Source organism: Nicotiana attenuata, unplaced genomic scaffold (genome assembly GCF_001879085.1).
Source record: "Nicotiana attenuata strain UT unplaced genomic scaffold, NIATTr2, whole genome shotgun sequence".
Lineage (NCBI taxonomy): Eukaryota > Viridiplantae > Streptophyta > Magnoliopsida > Solanales > Solanaceae > Nicotiana > Nicotiana attenuata.
In genome coordinates, this window is record NW_017670812.1 from 359,929 (window position 1) to 380,957 (window position 21,029).

A 21,029-nucleotide genomic window follows, 5' to 3' on the forward strand; every position below is an offset into this window, starting at 1 on the left:
CAAATACAGTAAAGACAAGTCATAACTCAACAACTCCGATAGTTTTCACCTTAAGTCTTAACCAACAAGTGTCAATCAAATAGTCAAACCTTTCAAGTGATAAAAATGTTTCGAAATATACTTCATTCAAATAAATGTTCTTTTCAAAAAGAGTTCTTTCAAAATAAATGCTTTTCGAATATAATCTTTTCAAATAGATAACCTTCGCATATCAGTCACCCTGTGACACCTCATCTCATAATCATACAATACGGGTCTCAACACATGAACCCTAACACTTGGCATCATGTGCCCTCATCATGCCTCCTGATCATACTGACAACTCACGTGCCCCAAAAGAGTCATTCTCACATGGAAGGCAAATAACAAGGGTGTGCGTCTATAGTCAGAAATCTCAAAGAGCCTCCTACCCGATAAGGGTGATTAACCACGTGTATGCTTGTGCAAGTGTCCTAACATAGTTCGTACCAACTAGTAAGTATAAGGAATAGAACGGACATGTCAAGAACACATGTAGATGTGAAACTAGTAAATAGGAAACTCAATCATGTCAAGAACACATTCATACACAGTGAATATAAGAACCTAAGAACTCTAAAAGACCAATTTTTCTCACAGATAAGTCCGAGCACGCACTCGTCACCTCGCGTACACGAACTACAATCAACATAGAAGACTCAAATCCTAAGGGGAAGTCCCCACACAAGGTTAGGCAAGATACTTACCTCAAAGACGACACACCGATACTCTAAAATGCACTTCTCGGGTGAAAGATCTTCGGGCGGCTCAAATCTAACCAAATTAACTTCAAAGCACAAATAAAACACATAAGAAACTATTCCGGATCAAAAAGTCTCAATCTTTAACAAAATCCAAAAATCGGTCCAAAAGTCGACCCCCGAGCCCGCACCTCGCAACCCAACAAATTTTACAAAAACCGAATACCCATTCCGATATGAGTTCAACCATACAAAATTTATCAAATTCCGATACCATTTGGTCCCTCAAATCACGATTTTTCATTTTAGAAATTTTCTTCAAAAACCAACTCCTTCCCCAACCCAAAACACAATTTAAATGATAAAAATGAAGATAAAATCATGGAATATGTTAGATTCTAGGTAAAGAACACTTACCCAATCGATTTGCTTGAAAACCTCCAAAAGAAGCTCCCAAATCCGAAGTTTAAAACTCAAAATATGAAGAAAATGGCTAACCCTCGATATAAAAGGATTCTGCCAGGACTTCCGCATCTGCGGTCAACAAACCGCATCTGCGAGACCGCATTTGCGAGAAAGAGTCCGCATCTGCGAACTTTGGCTACTTGGCCTACGACCGCATCTGCGGAAATTAACCGCACCAGCGGCACCGCAGGAGCGAAAAGTGGAGCTGCAGAAGCGAGAAATTACCCAGGCCTGCATGACCGCAGAAGCGACTGGGCTCACGCAGAAGCAGAGCCACACCTACGCTCCAAGGTCACAGGTGCGAAAACACCAGAACCAGACCTGTTAAGAACTATGCAAAACATCTGAACCTCATCCAAAACACACCTGAGGCCCTCGGGACCCCGTCTAATCACACAAACAAGTTCTACAACCTAAAACGGACTAGCTCAAGGTCCCAAATCCTATCAAACAACACTGGAAATACACATCGCGCCAAGAATCAAACTATGAACTTCCAATTCTTCCAACTTTGAAAACTCGAGCTGAAATCGATCGAATCAACTCGGAATGACGCCAAATTTTGCAGACAAGTCCAAAATGACAAAACGGAGCTGCTCCAACTCTCGGAATCACATTTCGAACCCGATATCACAAAAGTCAACTATGGGTCAAACTTCTCCATTTTCCAAACTTCAAATTTTCCAATTTTCGCCGAAATGCCTCAATTTACCCTACGGACCTCCAAATCTAAATCCGGACGCGCGCCTAAGTCCAAAATCACCATACGAAGCTGTTGAGATCACCCAAAATCCATTCCGGAATCGTTTACTCAAAAGTCCAATTCCGGTCAAATTCTCATCGCTCAAGCTTCCGAAACTAGAATCCTTCTTCCAATTCGGCTCTGAATCATCCGTTAACTGAATTCAACCATGCACGCAAGTCGATACACATAATGTGAAGCTGACCTTAAGCCATTGAACGGAGCTTAAATTCTCAAAACGACCGGCCAGGTCATTACATCCTCCCCCTCTTAAAACCAATATTCGTCCTCGAACGTGCCAAGATTCGCCTCGAAGTCCTCAAATCATTGAATGCACACTTCCAGCATACACCTGTGGGTGATCCCACGTCACCCCGATCCACATAAATCTGACGACACCATCTCAACTGAAATTTAGCCTTTCTAACAATACCAATAAGCCTTAGAGCCAGAATTCTCATCTCCCCTTCATTTCCAAGACCCGATTCTAAATCCATATCCGGTATCAGTTCAACCAGCTGCAACCACTCATGCCTACATCCATAGAGTACAACCACACAGCATACACACCACACATAGGCCTATAATAACATTCCTGATCATAATACTTGCCCGAAATCAAATCCTGCACCGGCCATAAGCCTTATATTCGATAGGAACCCGTTTCAAACCTCCATAACACTGACGATGATACAATAACCACAAAAACACATAACTAACACCCAAATCACCAAATCACGACTAATATCAACGGGCACACAACCCACAAGCTAAAACTCAAGAAGCACAGAACGAAAATGACTGAATATGGAACGGAAACACATAAAGGAACTATAAAACAAGTCCGTCAAGCAAAAAAAATTTTATCAAAATTAATTTACAAAACATTCTAAAAAGAAAGAATTAAAGCATATAAAAGAATCACAAGGATCTCATACTGATATAACTCACACTGCGGTACACAGCCCGGTCTCAACACATCAAATCACATGAAATAACGAGGGTCCCGCCCTCAACTCTGAATCACAAGTAGGGTACACATCAAATCAGTTGGAAACTCTCACTAGATCAATTCCGTCAACAAAAATTACAACACGTACTGGCTCCCACACCTGTGGAGCATAAAATCACGGCTCATAGCCAAAAATACTCATAAATCACATCAAGCCTGTCGATGAGGACAACAGGAATTTACCACTAGTCTCATAACTCTCAACAAGGACTAGAACAGACGATAGGCGCGGCTATCACTCATAGAACCTCCCAAAAGGGTAATCACATAAACAGAGTGCAAATCATGAAACGCACCCATAAGTGGAGCAACATATAGGGGAACTTACCCCGATAAGCAGAACTGAAATGAAATACGGATGGTGCTCCTCCATAACAAACCGAAAGCATTCCTGAATGACATCATCTGGTGCAGCGGCCTCAAGCCTACCATGTGGAACACATCAACAGGCTGGGCCTCCCCCTCTTGGGCTCCCTCTACTCGGCTGAATACCTCGCTGTGGCACATCGGCCTGAATTCTGGGACAATCTCTCACAATATGGCTAATATCTCCACACTTGAAGCAACCCCTCTACTGACGTGGCTGTGGGAACTGTGCGGTATGGGTACTCTGAGACCCATGAATACCTGAATCACTGAGTGAAGCCTGAAGCGCAAACTGAACTGGCTGACCCACTAAATCTCTACTGTGTCGCACCCTGCCTCCAAAATAAGAACCAGCAGATCTCTCCGGTCTACGAGGCCTCCTTGACTCCCTATACTCTCTCTCTCCTGATCTCATCTCCCCTCTCTCTCATGGCCTCGCCTAACCTCTCTCTCCTCTCTCTCTCGAGCCAGCATGCCCTCCACCCTCCTAGCAATACTTACGGTCTGTTGATACGAAATATCTATCTCCAACTCTCGGCCATGCTAGTCCTGATGCTGGGATGGAGTCCCTCAATAAACCGGCGGACCCTCTCCAGAATAGTAAAAACCAAGGTTGGCGCATGTCTGGCCAATCACTGAATCTGATGGCGTACTCTGATACTAACATAGTGCCCTAGCGCAGCTACTGAAACTCCACGCGCCATGCATCCGAAGGGACTGAGATACGAACTCTCTCAGGAACATATCTGAAAACTGAGCCCATGTAAGTGAAACTGACTCGGCCGGGCTACCCAACTCATATGCCCGCCACCACTGATAAGCCGCTCCTCTAAGCTGGAACGTAGTAAAAGCAACCCCACTCGACTCAACAATACCCATAGTGCGAAGAATGCGATGGCACTCCTCCAGAAAACCATGTGCACTCTCTGAAGCTGAACCACTGAATGTAGGAGGGTCACTCTTTCTTGAACCTTGCAAATCTAAGTTGTTCTTCCTCGGATGCTGCTGCCCTGACCATGGGCTGAATTGGAACCACAAATTGTGTCGCCATTACGCCAGGAACCTGACCAACGGAAACTCGCTACTCTAAGTGTGGTCTAGCTGCGGCACGTACCCATCGTCAGCCTCTGCCTCTGTCTCTAGCGATACCTGCTCTGAATGCAGCATCATCGTTAACCGCAGCTCGTATCCTCACCGTCGGTGAGAGAATGGAAGGATAAAAGTTCAAACTCCAAGATTAATAAGCTCGCACGATAAGAGTGAAGGAAGGGAGATTGTCTTAATAGTTCTGTAGCCTCTCAAAGATAAGAAAAGACGTCTCCGTACCGATCCGCAAGACTCTACTAAACTCGCTTATGACTAGTAGCACCTATGAACCTAGAGCTCTGATACCAACTGTCACGATCCAATTTCCCCTCCGTTGGGTTTCGTGATGGCACCTAGTCTTAAGGACTAGGTAAGCCTAATAATTGCGGAATAACAACAATAAATAATAACATCTAAAATTCTTCTGAAATGAATCCTTTATACAATGAACCTCTTCCCAAAATCCGGTAGTACAAGACATAAGCTCTACAGAGTTTCGCTACAATTTTTAAACACAACCGTATGGAAATAAGTACAACAGTGTGAATATAAAATAGGAAGGTGACTCCGAAGCCTGCGAACGCAGCAGCAGGGCTACCTTGAGTCTCCTCGGTAAGAATCCGCACAGCTACTAGCGAACAATACCTGGATCTGCACACAAAAATGTGTAGAAGTGTAGTATGAGCACACCACAGCGGTGCCCAGTAAGTATCAAGACTAACCTCGGTGGAGTAGTGACGAGGAACAGTCAACACACCTACTGGTCTAATATACAGAACATGATATTTATATAGAGACTACGCGATACGGCTAACAATATAGTATATAAAAATAAGGAAAGAAAACAGCAAGTACTCAGGGGAACACCATAAGGAAAACACGGAATGGTGAGCGAGAATACAACCCAAAATCCGAAATTACAAATACAGTAAAGACAGGTCATAGCTCAACAACTCCGATAGTTTTCACCTTAAGTCTTAACCAACAAGCGTCAATCAGATAGTCAAACCTTTCAAGTGATAAAAATGTTTCGAAATATACTTCATTCAAATAAATGTTCATTTCATAAAAAGTTCTTTCAAAATAAATGCTTTTCAAATATAATCTTTTCAAATAGATAACCTTCGCATATCAGTCACCCTGTGACACCTCATCTCATAATCATACAATACGGGTCTCAATACATGAACCCTAACACTTGGCATCATGTGCCCTCATCATGCCTCCTGATCATACTGACAACTCACGTGCCCCAAAAGAGTCATTCTCACATGGAAGGCAAGTAACAAGGGTGTGCGTCTATAGTCAGAAATCTCAAAGAGCCTCCTACCCGATAAGGGTGATTAACCACGTGTATGCTTGTGCAAGTGTCCTAACATAGTTCGTACCAACTAGTAAGTATAAGGAATAGAACGGACATCACCTATAATGTTTACACAGGGATAGGATCAATGAAAGCACCAGCTCAGAACGCAATGTTTTTAATAGAGGATCTCCCAGGATATCGTCCCGTAGTCCCAAACGTAAATGTGCAAAGGATCTTCCGCGATATCGTCCCGTAGTCCCAAAGTAAATATCCAGTACAGAGAATCTCCCGGGTTCAGTCCCATAGTCCCAAAAGTAAATATCTAGTACAGGGGAATCTCCCGGGTGCAGTCCGTAGTCCCAAAAGTAAATATCCAGTACAGGGGAATCTCCCGGGTGCAGTCCCGTAGTCCCAAAAGTAAATGTGCACGGGGGGATCTCCCGGGATATCGTCCCGTAGTCCCAAAGTAAACATGTAGGGGGGAATCTCCCGGGATATCGCCCCATAGTCCCAAAGTAAATATGCAGCGCAACCAATAGAACAACAGTCACAGTACAACAGAAAGCTAGTACATCACCACAATACATATAGCAACAAGAATGACAATAATACAAGGTAAGACAAGTAAATCAACTTAAGGACTGTAAATCACAAGGATGCGGTAGAACCAACTCACAAGAAATAACCACAGAAAAGAATGCTCGCATAAAGGGAACAGTTCAACACGGAAAAACTAACATATAGCGACGATCCCACAATATACAAGTCAGTAACAATGAAATCAACGCAAGTCAAGTAGTCCCAAATAAGGGCAAGTCAACAAAGATATAGGTTATCTAACTCCTTTTAAGGTTGGACAATTTCGAGGATATTCGACAATTCAATTAAGGAAAGATGATCTTTAGCTTCACTTAAGACTAAGCAAAATTTCATAAAGGATAATAATGATTCTCAAATAAGACAAACAGCTATGAAACGATAGCATGACAATAGGAGAGGCAAAATTCTTCAATTAAATCAAATAGGGGTCAGTTAAGCAATAAGAGTGAATCATGACGCAATTATTTCCATTTAAGCATGTAGATGTGAAACTAGTAAATAGGAAACTCAGTCATGTCAAGAACACATTCATACATAGTGAATATAAGAACCTAAGAACTCTAAAAGACCAATTTTTTTCACAGATAAGTCCGAGCACGCACTCGTCACCTCGCGTACACGAACTACAATCAACATAGAAGACTCAAATCCTAAGGGGAAGTCCCCACACAAGGTTAGGCAAGATACTTACCTCAAAGACGACACACCGATACTCTAAAATGCACTTCTCGGGTGAAAGATCTCCGGGCGGCTCAAATCTAACCAAATTAACTTCAAAGCACAAATAAAACACATAAGAAACTATTCCGGATCAAAAAGTCTCAATCTTTAACAAAATCCAAAAATCGGTCCAAAAGTCGACCCCCGAGCCCGCACCTCGCAACCCAACAAATTTTACAAAAACCGAATACCCATTCTGATACGAGTTCAACCATACAAAATTTATCAAATTTCGATACCATTTGGTCCCTCAAATCACGATTTTTCATTTTAGAAATTTTCTTCAAAAACCAACTCCTTCCCCAACCCAAAACACAATTTAAATGATAAAAATGAAGATAAAATCATGGAATATGTTAGATTCTAGGTAAAGAACACTTACCCAATCGATTTGCTTGAAAACCCCCAAAAGAAGCTCCCAAATCCGAAGTTTAAAACTCAAAATATGAAGAAAATGGCTAACCCTCGATATAAAAGGATTCTGCCAGGACTTCCGCATCTGCGGTCAACAAACCGCATCTGCGAGACCGCATTTGCGAGAAAGAGTCCGCATCTGCGAACTTTGGCTACTTGGCCTGGGACCGCATCTGCGGAAATTAACCGCACCAGCGGCACCGCAGGAGCGAAAAGTGGAGCCGCAGAAGCGAGAAAGTACCCAGGCCTGCATGACCGCAGAAGCGGCCGAGCTCACGCAGAAGCGGAGCCGCACCTGCGCTCCAAGGTCGCAGGTGCGAAAACACCAGAACCAGACCTGTTTAGAACTATGCAAAACATTCGAACCTCGTCCGAAACATACCCGAGGCCCCCGGGACCCCGTCTAATCACACAAACAAGTTCTATAACCTAAAATGGACTCGCTCAAGGTCCCAAATACTATCAAACATTGCCGGAAATACACATCGCGCCAAGAATCAAACTATGAACTTCCAATTCTCCCAACTTTGAAAACTCGAGCCAAAACCGATCAAATCAACTCGGAATGACGCCAAATTTTGCAGACAAGTCCAAAATGGCATAACGGAGCTGCTCCAACTCTCGGAATCGCATTCCGACCCCTATATCACAAAAGTCAACTATGGGTCAAACTTCTCCATTTTCCAAACTTCAACTTTTCCAATTTTCGCCGAAACGCCTCAATTTACCCTACGGACCTCCAAATCTAAATCCGGATGCGCGCCTAAGTCCAAAATCACCATATGAAGCTGTGGAGATCACCCAAAATCCATTGCGGATCCGTTTACTCAAAAGTTCAATTCCGGTCAAATTCTCACCGCTCAAGCTTCCAAAACTAGAATCCTTCTTCCAATTCGACTTTGAATCATCTGTTAACTGAATTCAACCATGCACGCAAGTCGATACACATAATGTGAAGCTGTTCCAGACCTTACACCACTAAACGGAGCTTAAATTCTCAAAACAACCGGTCGAGTCATTATAGTTATTATTATTATACTGTGTACAGGTTATTTTATCAATTAACTGCCTTACTTTTTCTGTGTTCTCTTACTGTTATTATTATTATACTGCATACAGGTTATTGTAAGTGACCCTCCTTAGCCTCATCACTATTTCGTCGAGGTTAGGCGCGGAACTTACAGAGTACATGGGGTCGATTGTACTCATACTGCACTCTTCACTTCTTATGCATATTTTGGATTCGGTCCTAGCAACGGTTAGTAGATTGCTTGGATTTATTTCCAGATGGATACTTGAGGTACAGCTGCTCGGCGTTCGCAACCCTGAATTCCCATTCTACCTTATCCTAGTTGTTTATTTAATTTCAAATAGTTTTACTTTCATTCAGCCTATTATTTGTATTATTCTAGTCGCTCGTGCACTTGTGACACCAATTCTGGGATTGTATCTAGATATCATTGATATTTTGGACTATTCACTCTATTTCATATTTATTTATATTATTCTGGTTCCCTGATTATTATTTAATTTAAGCTATTAAAATGGATAAAAACTATTCTAACATTGGCTTGCCTGGCAAGTGAAATGTTAGGCGTCATCACGGTCTCGATGGTGGGAATTCCAGATCATGACAAGTTGGTATCAGACCACTAGGTTAAATAGGTCTCACTAGTCACGAGCAAGCTTAATAGAATATGGAGGATCGGTACGGAGACATCTGTACTTATCTTCCAGAAGCTATAGAGTTTATGAACAATTTCACTTCTATCCTTCTTTGTCATGCGATTTTATTCTATAGTTGATGATTGAACCCACTCATGGCCATTCTACCAGCAGGGTTATCTCTTATGTGAAGGCTCAACGTATGGTCGAGAAGGGGTGTCTAGCTTATTTGGCTTATATTTGTGATTTTAGTGTTGAGGTTCCTTCCATAGATTTAGTACCAATTGTTCGTGAGTTTCCAGAGGTGTTTCCTGCAGATCTGCCGGGGATGCCACCTGACAGAGATATTGACTTCTGTATTGATTTGGCTCTAGGCACTCAACCCATTTCTATTCCACCATACCGTATGGCCCCACCGGGGTTGAAGGAATTGAAGGAGCAGTCATAAGATTTGCTGGACAAGGATTCATTAAACCTAGTGTCTCGCCCTTGGGTGCGCCTGTTTTGTTTATAAAGAAGAAAGATGGGTCGATGAGGATGTGTATAGACTATCAGTAGTTGAACAAGGTCACTATCAAAAACAAGTATCCACTGCAAAAGATTGACGACTTATTTGATCAGCTTCAGACAAGATGTTTTCGAAGATTGATTTGATGTCTGGCTACCATCAGTTGAAGATTATGGCATCTGATGTCACTAAGACGGTGTTTAGGACTCGGTATGGGCATAATGAGTTCCTAGAGATGTTATTTGAGTTGACAAATGCCCCAGCAACGTTTATGGATTTGATGAACCGGGTGTTCAAGCCTTATATGCATTCTTTTGTGATTGTATTCATTGATGATATCTTTATCTACTCCCGCAGTCGAAAGGAGCATGAGCAGCATCTTCAGGTTGTATTTCAGACTTTGAGGGAAGTTAGTTATACGGTAAGTTCTCAAACTGTGAGTTTTGGTTAGACTTTGTCGCTTTTTTGGGGAATCCTATATTAGCAGAGGGCATAAAGGTGAATCCAAAGAAGATTGAGGTAGTTCAGAACTGGCCTAGACCTACTTCAGCTACAGAGATTCGGAGTTTCTTGGGTTTGGCGGGTTATTATCACCGATTCTTGGAGGGGTTTTCATCTATAGCTGCCCCATTGACCAGATTGACCCATAAGAGTGCCCCATTCAGATGGTTAGATGAGTGTGAGTTGAGCTTTCAGAAGCTCAAAATTGCTTTGACTACGGTGCCAGTGTTGGTGTTGCCCGGAGGTTCATGATCTTACACGATGTATTGTGATGCATCTCATATTGGGCTCGATGCAGTATTGATGCAAGATGGTATGGTAATTGCATATGCGTCACGACAATTGAAGGTTCATGAGAAGAATTACCATGTTCATGAATAAGAGTTGACAGCCATTGTTCATGCGGTGAAGATTTGGAGGCACTATCTTTACGGCATGTCGTGCGAGGTACTCAAGGATTATCGGAGTCTACAGTATTTGTTCTAGCAAAAGGATCTCAACTTGAGGCAGAGGAGGTGGTTGGATCTGTAGAAAGACTATGATATCACTATTTTGTATCATCCCGAGAAGGCCTATGTGGTGGCCGATGGCTTGAGTAGCAAGGCTGTGAGTATGGGTAGCCTTGTGTATATTCCAATTTGTGAGAGGCCGCTTGCTTCAGATGTTCAGACTTTGGCCAATCAGTTTGTGAGGTTAGATATTTCGGAGCCCAATCGTATTCTAGCTTGCACATTTTCTCGATTTTCCTTGTATGAGCGCATCAGAGAGCGTCACTATGATGACCCCCATTTGCTTGTCCGTAAGGACACGGTGAGGCACGGTGGTGCCAAGCAGGTTACTGTTGGATATGATGGGGTTTTATGGATGTAGGGTCGTATTTGTGTTCCCAATGTGGATGGGCTTCGTGAGTTGATTCTTAAGGAGGCTCATAGTTCCTGGTATTCTATCCATCCGGGTGCCGCCAAGATATATCAGGATTTGCAGCATTATAATTTGTGGGGGAGGATGAAGAGGTTATAGTTACATGTGTAGCTCGATGTTTTAATTGTCAACAAGTTAAGTATGAGCATTAGACGCCTGGTGGTTTGCTTCAGAGGCTAGAGATTCCTGAGTAGAAGTGGGAGCATATCATTATGGATTTTGTTGTAGGACTCCCACGGACTCACAAGAAGTTCGAAGCAGTATGGGTCATTGTGGACAGGTTGACCAAGTCGGCACATGTCATTCTAGTGGCAATTACCTATTCTTCAGAGCAGTTACCTAAGATCCTACATCCGCGAGATCATCTGTGTTCACGGTGTGCCCGTGTCCATCATTTTTTATCGAGATACATAGTTTACCTCGCGCTTCTGGAGGGTCGTACAACGTGAGTTAGGTACGGGGATTGAGTTGAACACAGCATTTCACCCAAGATGGAAAAGCAATCCGAGAGCACTATTCAGCTATTGGAGGATATGCTTCGCGCTTGCTTTATGGGTTTCGGGGGTTCTTGGTATTAGTTCTTACTGCTTGCGGAGTTTGCCTACAACAACATCTACCAGACGCGTATTCAGATGGCTCCTTGAGAGGCATTGTACGAGAGGCGGTGTCGTTCGCCAGTTGGTTGGTTCGATCCAGGAAAGACTCGATTGTTGGGTACCAATTTGGTTTAGGATTCCTTGGATAAGGTAAAGATTATTCAGGATTGACTTCTCACAGCTCAGTCTAGGTAGAAGAGATATGTCAACCGTAGAGTTCGTGATGTTGCATTCATGGGGTGAGAGAGGGTATTGCTCCGGGTTTCACCCATGAAGGGTGTGATGAGGTTCGGAAAGAAGGGCTAGTTGAGCCATAGGTATATATGACCCTTTGAGATTCTTGATAGAGTGGGTGAGGTGGCCAACAGGCTCGCATTGCCACCTAGTTTATTAGCAGTCCATCCACTGTTCCATGTGTCTATGCTCCGGAAGTATCACGGTGATCCGTCCCATGTGTTAGATTTCAGCTCACTCCAATTGGACAAGGATCTGACTTATGAGGAGGAGTCAGGGGCTATTCTAGCCCAGCAGGTCTGGAAGTTGAGGTCTAAGAGTTATCCTTCAATTCGAGTGTAGTGGAGAGGTTAGCCGATCGAGACAGCCACGTGACAGTCCGAGTCGGACATACGGAGCAGATATCCACACCTTTTCTATGACGAACTGACTGGTAGTTTTGAGCTTTAAAGCGTTGTTCGGTGATTTGAGGCCTTGAGTAGCTTTACTTCATGTTTTAGGACTTGTGCGTGTGGTCGAAATTGAATTTAGGGAAATTCGGAGTTGATTCGGATGGAAAACTCTCAATTCGGAAACTTTAAGTTGGAAGAGTTTACCAAGGTTTGACTTTTGAGAAAACGACCTCGGAATCGAGATTTTAAGTTTCCAATACGTTCGAATGATGATTTCGGACTTGGGCATATGTTCGGTTTTAGTATTGGGTGGTCCGGAAGCATTTCAGCGCTTATTATGGAAGGTTGGCATTTTTGAAAGTTTAAGAATTTCTTATGTTTAGTTTGAAGGGGACTTTGGTGTTATCGATGTCCGTTTGGGATTCCAAGCCTTAAAATGGGTCTGTATCATGATTTGTTACTTGTACGCAAAGTTTAGCGTCATTCCGGAATATTTTGATATGATTTGGATGCGTTCGTCGAAGTTTGGCTGTTTGAAAGTTTAAAGAAGGATTTCGCTCGTCGATTCGTAGTTTTGATGTTGTATGGCATGATTTGAGGCGTTTACTAAGTGTGCATCGTGTTTTGGGATGTGTTGGTATGTTATGATAGGGTCCCAGGGGCCTCGGGTGCGAATCGGATTAGCAACGGATCGAGTTTGGACTTGGAGAACCTACTGAAGAGCACCAGGTCTGGTGCGATCGCACCCGCGAAGGTTTTGGTCGCAGGTGCAAGACCACAGTGGCGTGTTTGGCATCGCACATGCGGACTGGGCAAAGGGAATGCGCAGGTGCGAGGCTTTGGCCGCAACTGCGAGATCGCAGATGCGAGAAAGAGATGCGCAGGTGTGTGGGGGGGTGAGATCGTCGTTTCAGCAGAAGCGGGGCCCAGGTCGTAGGTGCGACTCCGCAGAAGCAGAGTCTGGTCCACAAAAGCAAAGGCATGAGTGCTGAAGGAAACCACAGAAGCGGAATTTTTGGCCACACCTGGGGGACCGCAGAAGCGGTCAACTGACAGCAGGTGCGATGATCGCTGGGCAGAAGACTTGTTTAAGTACGTGGGTTTCTCACATTTTCATTTCATTTCATCCATGGGAGTCGGCCTTGGAGCAATTTTGGAGTGCCATTTTCATCTTCAATCATGAGGTAAGTAATTTCTACAAGTTGTGAGTTAAATATACGAATTTGGGCTCGTAAATACATGAAAAATTGTGAACGTTGTGGGATTTTAAGAGAAAAGTTAGAAATTGGTATTTTTGGACTTTGACCACGAAATTGGACGTGGAATTTGAAATAAATTATATATTTTAGTTCTTAATGTTATGGGTAAAGTTTATCTTTGAAAAATTTTGGAATCCGGGCACGTGTGTACGAGGGTTGACTTTATTGACTTCTCGAGCGGAGTTGGGAATTTTTATAAAGTGTTAAATTGTAAGCATTGGAGTATATTTTGATTGATTTGCACGTTGTTTGATTAGTTTTGGAATGTTTGGCTTGGAGTTGAGGTGTTAAAAAGGCGTTGGAGCCGGTTATGGAACTTCGGAGCGAGGTGAGTTTCTTGTATAACCTTGTGAGGGGGAAACTACCCTCTAGGTGATGTAATTGTTATGTGCTACTAGTTGTGGGTGCTACGTACGCACGAGGGGATAAGAGTCCGTACGTAGCTAAAGCATATTTATGCCCGGGTAGACTTAGGATTCTATCATGAAATAATTGAATTATTTGAACTCATTCTGCTGGCTCAATTAATTGAATTTATGATTAAAGTTGATTTAGAAATGTACATTTATATTAGGCCAAGCCTTATCACCTTGAATTGTTGACAAGTTATTTGGGAAACTGTAAAGCTTATATTCACTCTGTGCTCATGTACTGTATTGTAAGCATGTGTCTCGTAACTCGATGATTTCCTTCCTTTCTTGTGGAGAGAGCCGAATGCGTCGGCAGTATAATAGATGCATCTATGGTTCATGCCGCTCGACCCTCGGCAGTGTACATATTATTCTGGATCGGGCCGAACGACCTCGGCATAATCGTGTGTTATATCGCTGGTAGTCTGAGTATTCACGAGATTATTCTTCCGCTGATGCCCGGTATTTTATATGGTATCCCTTATTCATTTGATATTGGCACTTGACATTTTGCTGAGCCGTTAAGGTAGAACACAAGATTGAGAAATTCATACTTTAAAAGAAATATTTGGAAGATTTTGTAACTTACATATTTACCCCATTATTGTTGTTTGCTGCTTATCTGCTTATGATTTATTTTTATTTTTTATTGGACCTCTAGTAAGTGTGATGTCGACCCCTCGTAACTACTTCTTCGGGGTTAGGCTAGATACTTACTGTGTACGCGTTGATTTGCGTACTCATGCTGCACTGTTGCACTAAATGTGCAGGATTTGACAGGTCCATTTGATGATCATCTTGGCGCGTAGGCGCAGCTATTGAGGAGACTTCATGTGAGTTGTATCCCAGGTTACGCATCGCAGTTCACAGGGTCTCCATCGTACAATTTATGTTATCCTATCTTATTTACATTCTAGACAGATGTTGTATTATTATCGTACTCCTTAGTAGATGCTCATGCACTTGTGACACCGGGTTTTGGGGATATACTAGTTGGTGCTTACGGTTCTGAATATTATCATCGCCTTCCATTTCTCTTACAAACTAAAATTTTGTACATTCCCGCGGATTTAGAAGTGTAAATTTCCTTCCTTATTAAACTTTTTGACTTCAAAAGTAATAAAATAGGTAACTAAATTGATCAATCACAATTGGCTTGCCTGACGGCGGCGTTAGGCGCCATCACGATCTACAGTGGATTTCGGGTGGTGACATTTTCACCAGTCCATGTGTAAGGCCATGTAAGAGTTTACCTAAAAACCCGAAATTCCATGGTGCCGAGTCAGGCTTATATGTCTACGGACTTTATGGGCTGAGCAGTGTGTTGGTGAGCTGAAGAAATTTTTCGGAAGTTCAGGGCATTTTGTGCGGCCAATTTTGCGACTGCAGAACTGATCTGCGGACCGAAGATCTGCCGCGGAGTGAAGCAGATATTTGAGCTAATTTTGGACCAAATATGCGGTCCATTATGCGTTCACATAATCGTTCTGCGGACCGCATAACCCATCGTAAATCCCCACATAGAAATTCCCGGAGGGGCGTTCTGCAGCGCATTATGCGACCGCAGACCGGTCGCGGACTGAGGCAGAAAATCCCAGTTCTTTAAGGCCATTTTGCGGCCCATTCTGTGGACCGCAGATGCATTATGCGGTCACATATGCGACAGCAGATCTGGTGTCAGGGCTCCTAATTTCTAATTTTTAAACCCGATCCTATGTCATTAAAACATATGCCTTAGACCATTTTGAGACTATTTTCCGATATCTTTAGAGTGAGAAAGAGTGTCCTGGAGGGAGAAAGTGTTCTTCGTCAAAAATTTCTCTTCAATTCTCGCTTAAACCTTGGAGATTATCAAGAGAGGCACCTAGGTCTTCTTCCTAAGAGGTAAGATTCTATCACCCAAACTCCTAGTTTCAAAATGTAACTAGAATGGGCCATTAGTAAGGTAATTCATGAGGATGGGAGTGCTTATCTTGCATGCATATATTCTTAAAGTATGTGGGGGAGGTTGTGAGCTAAGAATGGGTTGAGGAACGGTAGAATCGTTCACAAAAGGGTTTTAAAAACATAATGCATACCTAGTGTTTGTTAATGTGGTCAAATGAGCTAGAATCATGATCATCTTTCTAATTTTTGGCTCAACTTGTTATATTCCTAAAATAGATTGAAGTTGCTAAGAGTTCCGGAATATAGTAGAATTTAAGGAAGCTCTATTGAGGTATGTATGGCTAAAAACCCCTCTTCTTAGAATTGAACCCCTTGGTGTTCATGAAATCGGTGTAAGGCCTAAATTGATCGTTGTAGAAATTATTATTCTGAAATGTACTTCTGTTGAAAGATATATGTGCAATATATGTATCCTAATGCTTTCATCATGTTATCTTATAATTTGAAGATGTGTTAAAAATATGGAATATGTGCTACAAATGCCTAGACTTCAAGTCAAATTTAAATAGAGATTGTTATGCCAAATGGTGTGAAAAGCCTCTATGTGCCTTAGTCTTCAATTTGCTCACGTGTGTAATCAAGTCTTGAATGAAAAGCCTTGTTGCTATTGACATGATAAAAATGTGGAAATGTGGAAAAGAACTTGAATCATGAAACGCGGCCAAGTGCAAAGTATGATATAACAATTGTGGCCACTAGTGCCGATGAACTGAAAAACATGAAAGAATTATGAAATGAGATGATTGAGAGAAAATGGTAATGTCTCGGGCGAGATGGCCTAGCCGATCGGGCCGTGATCGGACACCATGCCGCACACATGGTGGTAATTGTGCTGGAAATTGAAACTGGAATTTGAGAATGAAATTATGATTAAGGTTGATGTCTTAAATGAGACGACCTAGCCGATCGGGTCGTGATCGGACTCCGCGTAAGAATGCGGTGGTATTGTGGATGATGGTGTATCAGTATTAAAGATGTCCCAACCTAAAGTTATGGAAATTTATGTGAAAGCTTACGTGATTCTCAATTTGATGTTGTGGTGTTGTTTAAGACTTTTATTGACTTTATGATTATTTTCTTCTTGTATTATTATTCATTCTAATGAGATAATGTTTAGTTATACATACTAGTACCATTCAACGGTACTAACGTCCCTTTTGCGGGGGGGCGCTGCGTCTTAAATGGATGCAGGTGGTTCCATAGCAGGCAGTGTTGATCAGCGTTAGTGGTATATCCTCCTCCCAGCGGTCTTGGTGAGCCCCATTTTATTTCGGGGTCATACATCTTTTGTCCGTTATGTGTTGTACTTGAGGTATAGCCGGGGCCTTGTTGCCGGCACTTTTGTAGTACTCTTTTGTATCTATTTAGAGGCTCCGTAGACACTATGTAGGTTGTATATGGGTATTAGAAAGGTCAATGGTATATGTTGCATTTTGGACTCTTGTCCTACTAAATCGTAAAATGTATGTATTTTGGAACTTAGCAATGACGTAGTAAAATGAAATGAATTAGTAATGTTTATACATATATGATAATCCTTCTACTGTTTAACTAATGGAAACGCACCTTCACTTGATCATAAGTGAGTTGGGTAGAAAGTGTCTAATAGGCTTGCTCGGCCGGGTCCACTTGGTTGAGCGTCGGTCGCGCTCCCCGAGTTTGGGGCGTGACACCATGTACCTTTCTGTGTCAGTTTGAAGATGAATGTTTGTTTTATAGGTGGAGATGTGATGACCCGATAGGTCATTTATAGTTTTACTTCATTTCTGTGTTTCGAGACCTCGGATAGCTCCATTTAGCCTTCCTCGATTTGCGTGCTCATTCTGTATCTTTTTTCCGGAAAATATTTATGGGAAAAATCAATGAAAAAGTGGAATTTAGCTTTAAAAACTCATTCGAGTTGACTACGATCAATGTTTTATGTAAACGGACTCGGATCAGTGTTTTGACGGTCTTGCTGGGTCCGTATCGTGATTTGGGACTTGGGCGTATGCCCGGAATCAAATTCGAAAGTCCGTAACTTGGTTTAACGTAATATGTTGAAAACTAGCAATTTAATGGTTTAAAGAATTCCTAAATTTGATTGTAGGTTGACTTTGTTGCTATCGGGATTTGATTTCGGTTCTGGAACTTGGTATAGGTTCATTTCAGAATTTATGACTTGTCTGTAAAATTTGGTGCAAACCGGAGTTGATTTGACGTGATTCGGATGTCCGGTTGTAAAATTGAAAGTTGTTAAGTTTCTTTAATAATTTCATTCGTTTTGGTGTTTGATTCGTGGTTCTAGGTATTATTTTGATGTTTCGATCACTCGAGCATGTTCGTATGATGTTATTACACTTGTGTGCATGTTTGGTTTGGATCCCGAGGGAATCGGGTGAGTTTTGGGTAGGCTACGGACCATTTGAACTTAGAAAGAATTGCTGGTTTTGGCTATTACTGATATATGGTATCATGTGCTTCGTGATCGCAAAGCCTCTCTCGCGATCGCGAAGGGGAATCTGGACTGGGGAGGGGTTTCTTCTTCGCAAACGCGAGGAGCTGGTCGTGAACGCGAAGTAGTGGGGGGTTTACCCTTCGCGAACGCGTCCTTCCTCTCGCGAATGCGTAGGGTTATGGGGTCTTGTGAGGGAGCCTGTTAGTTACTCTTTGAGAATGCGTTCACTGATCACGAACACGAAGGCAAGGGGGAGTAAGCCTTCGTGAACATGAAGAGTGGCTCGCGAACGTAAAGTCCATTGGCCGCTGCTGCTTTGCGATCGCATCAGGTGTCTTTTGAACGCAACGAACACCTGAGGCCCAGACTGTAAAATGTTTCAAACATGAGATTTCACCCATTTTTCACCATCTTCTCATTAGAGCTCGGCCTATAGGCGATTATGAAGAGAAAATTCATCGCCATTCATAGGTTAGTGTACTTTAGCTCATTTTCTTCTATTTTTATCAACACCCATTGATTTCTAACCTTGATTTATGCTCATTCATAGTAGAAAATTAGGGATTTGGGTAGAATTGGGGGGTTTTGTAAAATTGAGATTTAGACATCAAATTGAGGTCAGATTTTGAAACTAATTGCATAATCGGGCTCGGGGTGGAATGGGTAATTGGATTTTGGTCCGAATCTCAGGTTTTGACCAAGCGAGCCCGAGGTTGACTTTTGTTGACTTTTTGGAAAAAGTGTATATATCTTAGCTTTATCTATTGTAATTGATATTCCTCGCATTGGTTGTTGATTTTGGTTATATTCGATTGGTTTGGAGGTGAATTATAGAGGAAAGGCCCCGGTTGAGCTTTGATTTGCTTGCCGAATGAGGTAAGTGCTGGGTCTAACCTTAATTTGAGGGAATTAGAACCCTTGAGCTATGTGCTATGTGAATTACATATGTAGCGGCGTATATGCGAGGTGACGAGTGTATATACGTCGTCAAAATACTGTTCCTATGCTTTCCCGTGTTTCGTTAGATATTTCATTCCATGCCTTATCTATTACGTGCTTTAATTGCTACATATGCCTTAACTTGATACTTGCCACTTATTTCTCTCATATTAATATATCCATTTCTTCCATGCTTCCATGATCAATTGCTACTTGCGTTAAATGTCTTACTTGTACACTTTAATTGTTATATGTTTGACTTGTCTTGTTGCTTTGTAATAATTGTCGCATTCCTTGATTTGGTACGAGGTCCCTTTATGGTGTTGCTTTCATATTATTTAATCGTAGTGATTCCTGAGAATTGAGTTGTTGAGTTGATTTCATTTATTGATTTTGTTTATAGATGGGGTTACACGCTGGAACAGGTGGAATAAGGGAGGATTGATATTGATACGGTGGGATCGGATATGGTGAAATGAGGATTATGATATTGATTCTGATTATATGGTGGGATCGGGTTGCACGCCGCAACGGATTTTATTTATTATTCTTGATATTAAAATTGTGAAATAAGGGAAGATATTGATTTGTACGGCGGGATCGGGTTACACGTTGCAACGGATTGTGTGTTTTGTATTCCTTATTACATTGTGTTAGCTTTCAGTGTTTTCATACGAGATTTTGAGGACCGATGTTTTTGGTTTTACTGATTTCGAGGATTGAGTTTATTTTTATCAATCAACTGCCTTACTTTTTCTGTGTTCTCTTCATGTTATTATTATTATACTGCGTACAGGTTATTGTAAGTGACCCACCTTAGCCTCGTCACTACTTCGTCGAGGTTAGGCTCGGCACTTACAGAGTACATGGGGTTGGTTGCTCAAACTACACTCTGCACTTCTTGTGCAGATTTTGGAGTCGGTCCTAGCGGCGGTCAGTAGAGTGCTTGGATTGATTGCTAGACGGAGACTTGAGGTATAGCTGCTCGGCGTTTGCATTCCTGAGGTCCCCTTCTACCTTATCCTGGTTGTTTATTTCATTTAAGGCAGTTTTACTTTCATTCAGACCATTATTTGTATTATTCTAGTCGCGCGTGCACTTGTGACACCAGTTCTGGGATTGTATCTAAATATCGTTGATATTTTGGCCTATTCACTCTATTTCAGATTTATTTCGGTTCCTTGGTTATTATTTCATTAGAACCATTAAAAATGGATAAAAACTATTCTAACGTTGGCTTGCTAGGATCGTGACGAGTTGGTATCAGAGCACAAGGTTACCTAGGTCTCACGAATCACGAGCAAGCTTAGTAGAATTTAGAGGATCGGTACAAAGACGTTTGTACTTATCTTCCTGTAGCTATGGAGTTTAGGAACAATTTCACTTCTATCCATCTCTAACGTGTGATTTTATTATATCATTGATGATTGAACCCAATCTTGGACATTCTACCAGCGGGGATATCTCTTATGTGAAGGCTCGACGTATGGTCAAGAGGGGTGTCTAGCTTATTAGACTTATAATCATGATTCTAGTGCGGAGGTTCCTTCCATGGATTCAGTACTAGTTGTTCGTGAGTTTCCACAGGAGTTTTTTGCAGATCTGTTGGGGATGCCACCTGACACAGATGTTGACTTCTGTATTGATTTGGCTCCTGGCATTCAGCCCATTTCTATTCCACCATATCGTATGGCCCCGCCGGAGTTGAAGGAGCAGTTGCAAGATTTACTTGACAAGGGATTCATTAGACCTAGTGTCTCGCCCTGGGGTGCGCCTATGTTGTTTGTGAA